We start from the raw sequence: 6,854 nt of genomic DNA on the forward strand, positions 1-6,854 counted from the left end.
AGATAATGATTAAAAGAAAAAAAAAAAAGGTAAAACTCCCAGGGGACATGGGAGCCGTTTTGAAGTGGTTCTTGGTGGGGGTGTGGCTGGCTGAATGTCTGTGAATAGATTCATTAGAGAAAACCAGTTGCCTTTGCCTGCTTTCTCACAGCAGGTACTAGTACAGTGAACCAGACCGCTGCTGCAGGTGTCCTCACAGATAAAATCTGGGCAGCACAAAAGCCTTTTTGGGTGAAGATTTGGGGAAAACAGGTAAGGATTGACTAGCTTGTGCATTATTTGTTCACTCCTCCCCCTCTAGACTCCTAGGACTGGTGGGTTGCAGTGTCGGCCCTAGACTCTAGGAAGTGCCTTAGGAAATCGCTATTTCTTCCATGGTGTCTGAAGAGGAAGCTCTGATCTGAAGGGTTACTTGGTAGATAACAAACTGAAATAATTTACAGTGGTTTTTGTAGTGTTGGGGCTGTCCACCGTAGGGCTTTATCTTTTTGCCTCTCTTTGAACCCCCAACATAGCCCAAAGGGCTGGCCCTCAGCCTTTCCCCAGAGCATACTGTCACTCAAGAGCCCACACTACTAGGGAAGTGAGTTCACAGGCCAAAGTAAAGTGTAACTAAGAGATACCACTTGTTCAAAAGAAAACTCCATTACATAAGACCATTAGAATCTAAAATTAAGCCAATAAACATTAAAAGAAATAAAGGGAAGATTGTAGCAATGTGATATAAGAAGAAATAATGACCCAGGTAGAAATATAAAAACCATAGTATTTAAAATAACATAAATGGGGGCGCCTGGGTGGCTCAGTTGGTTAAGCGACTGCCTTCGGCTCAGGTCATGATCCTGGAGTCCCGGGATCGAGTCCTGCATCGGGCTCCCTGCTCGGTAGGGAGTCTGCTTCTCCCTCTGACCCTCCCCCCTCTCATGTGCTCTCTCTCTCCTCTCATCCTCTCTCTCTAATAAATAAATAAAATCTTTAAAAAAAAAAAATAAATGGAATAAAAAAAGAATAGATAACAGCTGAAGAATAAATTAGTGAGTTGGAAAATTGAGAAACTCTCCCAGAAGCAAAGAAAAAAAAGAAGAAGAAAAAAAAAAACCATGGATGCAGATTTAAGTGAGATGAAGGACAGAAGTTGATGGGCCAACATTCATGTAACAAAAGGGGTCCAGGATAAGAAAAAAATTTGAGGATTGAAAGGGCCATAAAGTACCAAAGAAGAAGAAAGTACCCACATCTAGACACATACTGAAATTTAAGAGTATTACAGATGAGAAAAAAAAAAAGTTTTTCTTGTAAAAAAAAAATAATACAAGTTTTTCTTGTATAAAGAACAAGAATCAGATTGACCTCAGGCTTTTCAAGAGCAATATTGGCTGTAAGAAAACCTTTTGAAGTATTGGACCTAAAGTTTTACATCCATTTAAGTTGTTATTCAAATGTGAGGGCTTAATAAAAACATTAAGATTTACCATTCAAAAGTCCACATCGTAACCATTTTTGGAGAAAATAGCAAAAAATAAGCCCAGGAGATAGTATAAGAGCTAGGCAGTAAGAGTGGTTAGATACCTTGGTAAAGTGTGACTAGGACAAGAAAGAGGACAAAAGGAAGTATATCCATAATCCAGAATTAATTTTAGACCATACCAACGCCGTGGAGATTAAGGGACCATGAGAATGTAGAGTTCTTGACTTGTTAGGATGAAGGTATAAATTTAAAAATGTTGAATTTTAAAAATCAAAGTCTGGCCTTGAGAAAAGAAGTAGCTCGGTAAATTCCCACAAAGTGAACACTTGTAGAACGCCATCCAGGTCAAGAATGAGAATTTTGTCAGCTCCCCCAGAGAGCCCCACCCCCTATTCCTAGTTACAGTCCTTCCTCTTCCTGGAGATCAGTGCTCTTGCTGACATTACCATAGGATGGTTTTACCTGTTTTTGAACTTTCAGATGGAATCATAAATCATTTTTGACTTATTTGCTCACTCAGGTTTGTGAGAATCTTCCATTTAGGTTGTTTCCAGTTTGGGGTTATTTAAATAGTGCTGTTCTGAACATTCTTGTACATGTTTTTTGCTGCACATATGGACACATTTGTGTTGGATACATACTTATTAGTGGTATGCAGATGTGAAGTTTAGTAAACACTGCCCAACAGTTTTCCTGAGTGTGTTCATCAATTTACACTTCCTCAGTAGTGTGAGTTCCAGTTTCTTGACATGCCTTCTACCACTTAGTATGGTCAGTCTTTCATCTTAGTCATTCTGGTGGAGTGATACCTCTTGAATGTTGGCCATTTGACTATCCTTTTTTGGGGGTAAATTCCCTGTTCAAGTTTCTGATCTACTTTTCTTATTTGTAGGAATTATTTCTGTATTCTGGATATGATCCCTTTATTCTGTATGTGGAAATTCCCTCTCCCACTTTGTGGTTTGCCTTTCACTGGGTCACATATTTTTTGATGAGCAGACATTCTTAATTTTAATGAAGATTTAATTTATTATTCCTTTAATTTATAGTAGTACCTGTTGAAGAAACCTTTATTAACTCCAAGATGATGAAGATACTTTCTTATATTAATGTCAGAAACTTTTATTGTTTTACCTCACACATTTACATCTACAGTTTACTAGGAATCGATTTTTTTTTTGTAGGGTGTGAGGTAGGGGGTAATTTTAATTTCTATTTTTAAAAAACATCCAATTGACTAAGTCTCATTTGTTGTAAAGACTGTCTATACCTCACCGCTCTTCATTGCCACCTTGGCAACAAATCAGGTTCCCATATATGTATGAATTTTTTTTCTTTCTGGAATCTCTCTTCTGTTTATTGGTCTCTATGTCTAAACTTGCCACCCATATTATCGCTCTCTTAATTACTTTATAGTAAGTTTTGATATTCAGTAGACAAATTCTGTCACTTTGTTTTCTTTCCTCACCATTGTAATGGATAGATTGGCTCTTTACATTTCCACATATGTGTTAGAATCATTTTATCAAGTTCCATGGAGTCTATGAATCAAAATTTGGGAAGAATTGACATCTTTACAATGTTGAATTTTCTTTCTTTCTTTTTTTTTTTTTTAAAGATTTTATTTATTTATTTGAGAGAGAGAGAATGAGAGACAGCATGAGAGGGAGGAGGGTCAGAGGGAGAAGCAGACTCCCTGCCGAGCAGGGAGCCCGATGCGGGACTGGAGCCCGATGCGGGACATGATCCCAGGACTCCAGGATCATGACCTGAGCCGAAGGCAGTTGCTTAACCAACTGAGCCACCCAGGCGCCCCATAATGTTGAATTTTCTAATCCCTGAGCATGGTATATCCCACCATTTATTGAAATTAATTTATTTAAATAATGGGGTGTGTGTGTTTAAGTCTTGCATATTTTTCATTAGAGTTTGATAGTATCTGATCTTGTAATTGATTTCATTTTCTTTTTGGTATACAGAAATATACTTGACTGTATACCTAGAGACTTGCTGAACTATCATATGTGTTAAAAAATTTTTTTTTATTAAAGCTTTTTTTTAAATGGTTTTATTTATTTATTTGAGAGAGAATGAGAGAAAGAGCACAAGAGGGGAGAGGGTCAGAGGGAGAAGCAGACTCCCTGCTGAGCAGGGAGCCCAATACAGGACTCGATCCTGGGGCTCCAGGATCATGACCTGAGCCGAAGGAAGTCGCTTAACCAACTGAGCCACCCAGGCACCCCATATATGAGTTAAAAATTTATCTGTAGATTCTTTTGAATTTTCTCTACAAAATCAGTTTTATTTCTTCCTTTGTAATCTCTAAGCCTTTTTTTTAACATTTTTTTTGTAGTGGCTAAGAATAAGAACTCTAATACAATAATGTTTAGAATTGATACTAGTGAATATTCTTGTCTTATTCCTAATCTCATAGTGGAAACTTAGAATATTTTACCAACATGAGGCTTCCTGTAAATTAAAAAAAAAAAAAAGGATACTCTACAGATTAAGGAAGTTTCCTTCTATTCTTAAGAGCTTTTTTAAAAAAAATCATGAATGGATGTTTTATTAAAATGTTCTTTTATTTTATAAATGTGAATTACATTTTTAAATATTAAACAGACCTTGTAATCTCAGAATAAGCCTAACTTTAATGTGATATATTAGATCCTCTTTATATGATACTAGGTTTGGTTTGCTAATGTTTTTTGTTTAGGATTTTCTGTTATTTTTGGGGGGGCAGTGAGATTGATCTAAAAATTTTCTTTTTTTTTTTTAAAGATTTTATTTATTCATTTGAGACAGAGAGATACACAGAGAGAGAGAGCATGAGCAGGGAGAGAGGCAGAGGGAGAGGGAGAAGCAGGCTCCCCGCTGAGCCAGGAGCCCGATGCGGGGCTTGATCCCAGGACCCTGGGATCATGACCTGAGCCGAAGGCAGATGCTAAACCATCTGAGCCACCCAGGCGCCCCTAAAAATTTTCTTTCTTAATGTCAGGTTCTGGTATTCAGATGATGTTGCTGGCTTCATAGAATGCATTGGAAAGTGTTCTTTTTTCTGTTTTCTCTGAGAGGTATATGATGATATTGTGAAAGACATGGGCATAAGCCCATTTGCTGAACCTATTTTGCTATGAAATGAGTTTCTTGAACAGAAAATGTGTGGAATGCAGTAGTGGTGAACAGGTTTTCCATAATGCCATTCTAAGAATATGATTGCCTCCCCCTTCATGAATAGAGCCAGTCTTATGTAATAGACCTGCCACTAAGTAGTTGGCTAGTCCATATTTGGACTCAACTTTGACTTTGTGGTTGATAGGTTAAACCTTGCACAATGGAGGTATCCAAAACAGCTGTGGTGAGAATTCCATGTTGCTGAGCCCGTACAAAACTTTCTTTCTTCCCATATGGCCATTTTTACACGAAAGTAAGCACTGGGTTTGCAAGGGAAAGAGACTTATTTCCAGAATGTATTATCTTGTCCATCTCATTGTTGAGATTCTCTTCTACAAGTAGATGCCTTTTGTGAATAATCACATGGGACACAATGTTCACTCTTTGTGTACAATGTTAGGACTCCATTCACTTTGCTCCTTCCCTGGACTTTGTCATATATCCAGTTATGTTTTCTCCAAGTCTTTAACCATCCAGTCAAGCCTTTAACCACTGCCCTTGAATAGATTCTAGTTTTGGTCCTCTCTCTAAGTGAAGGAGACAATTAAATATATTGTTTTTTTTATTTTAAAGATTTTATTTTATTCATGAGAGACAGAGAGAGAGAGAGGCAGAGGGAGAAACAGACTCTCTGCTGAGCAGGGAGCCCAATGCGGGACTTGATCCCAGGACCCCGGGATCATGACCTGAGCCAAAGGCAGACCCTTAACCGACTGAGCCACCCAGGCGCCCAGAGACAATTATATATATTATTAAAAGTTATATGTCCCTTCCTACCCCCATCCTTGGGGAAAATTTCCCTTTTTCATCCTGTCCTGATTGGAGTTGTAATATTGCAGCTGTTGACTTCTGGCTTGTGCTAGCATGTGATGTAGAAACACCTGGAAACTGGGCCCAAATCTTTTTCTCCTCAGTTAACTGGTTATAAGGAGGTGCATATGAGGGTTAGGGTTAGGTGTGGATCGAGTGAGAAGAGAAGCTTGTACAGTATTACATATTAAAGGAGTCTGAGCTACCTGCTTATGCAACTTGTCTCTTCCAAATCTGCTTCAGCCTGCTTATTTATATAACATTTCCTCTTATTTTTTTAAGCTTTTATTTATTTATTTGACAGAGAGAGGGCGAGAGAGGGAACACAAGCAGGGGGAGTGGGAGAGGGAGAAGCAGGCTTCCCGCCGACCAGGGAGCCAGATGCGGGGCTCGATCTTAGGACCCTGGGATCATGACCTGAGCCGAAGGCAGATGCTTAACGACTGAGCCACCCAGGTGCCCCAGCATTTCCTCTTGTTAATGAATGCTGCTTTTTGTGCCCAACTTTATGGTTGGGTAGGTGAGATAATACCCGGTTAATTCTAGGCAGTTTGGGTCACCTGATCACTGATTACACATAGTAAGGCATTCAGTCTCTAGCAGGGTATAGCTTTGTTATAAAACACTGGAAGTATGCACTCCCATTCTTTTATTAAGGCTTACCAGAGACTTCATGCTACATATTTATTAGCTATAGTCTCCTTTTTTTTTTTTTTTTTAAGATTTTATTTATTTATTTGACAGAGACACAGTGAGAGAGGGAACACAAGCAGGGGGAGTGGGAGAGGGAGAAGCAGGCTCCCTGCTGAGCAAGGAGCCCGATGCGGGGCTCCATCCCAGGACCCTGGGATCATGACCCGAGCCGAAGGCAGACGCTTAATGACTGAGCCACCCAGGCGCCACAGCTATAGTCTCTGAGTGTCATCTGATTTGCTGGGATCTCACACTGTTTTTGTACTACAGCCTGAACTTGCTGCAGAGCCTTTTCTATGTTCCCTAGTGAAAACTGACAGCCTTACAGGTTGATCGTTAAGTGGGCCAGCGTAACACATCAAGTGGCCTCTGGAATTCATAAAGGCTTATCAAATATTGTGGGTTTTGTTGCGTTTTTTTTTCAGTTATTTTAGTGCAAAGGAAAGCAACATATCTTTTCACTTTGCAGGGGATGGACCTCCAGAAACTTCCCTGTGGTGGCAGGCCCCTTCATTTTGGTGGGGGTTTATATCCTGTGCTGTGGCATGCATGTCTTATTACGAAAGCATCTACCATACTTGCTTCCTCTTTCTCATCAGATCCAATCAGCATTATGTTGTGGCCCAGTATGATGTTCTGGGGGACCTTCTAGACTTTTGTGACCTAGATGATGGCAGAGGACAGGAAAATTGATGTAGCCTTCAGACAA

The 6,854-nt window shown here is 39.5% G+C and overlaps 1 protein-coding gene across 1 annotated transcript in view; it reads left to right on the forward strand.

The window, feature by feature from the left end:
• The first annotated feature begins 163 nt into the window (after positions 1-163).
• GJA10 (gap junction protein alpha 10) overlaps positions 164-6,854 on the forward strand; it is a 15,990-nt gene continuing 9,299 nt past the window's right edge. Inside the window, 1 exon segment of the mRNA XM_034991415.1 lies at positions 164-252. The gene's annotated coding sequence lies outside the window, so the exon portion shown is untranslated.

This window comes from Mirounga leonina, unplaced genomic scaffold (assembly GCF_011800145.1).
Source record: "Mirounga leonina isolate KUSES-001 unplaced genomic scaffold, KU_Mleo_1.0 Mir_53, whole genome shotgun sequence".
Classification (NCBI taxonomy): Eukaryota; Metazoa; Chordata; class Mammalia; order Carnivora; family Phocidae; genus Mirounga; species Mirounga leonina.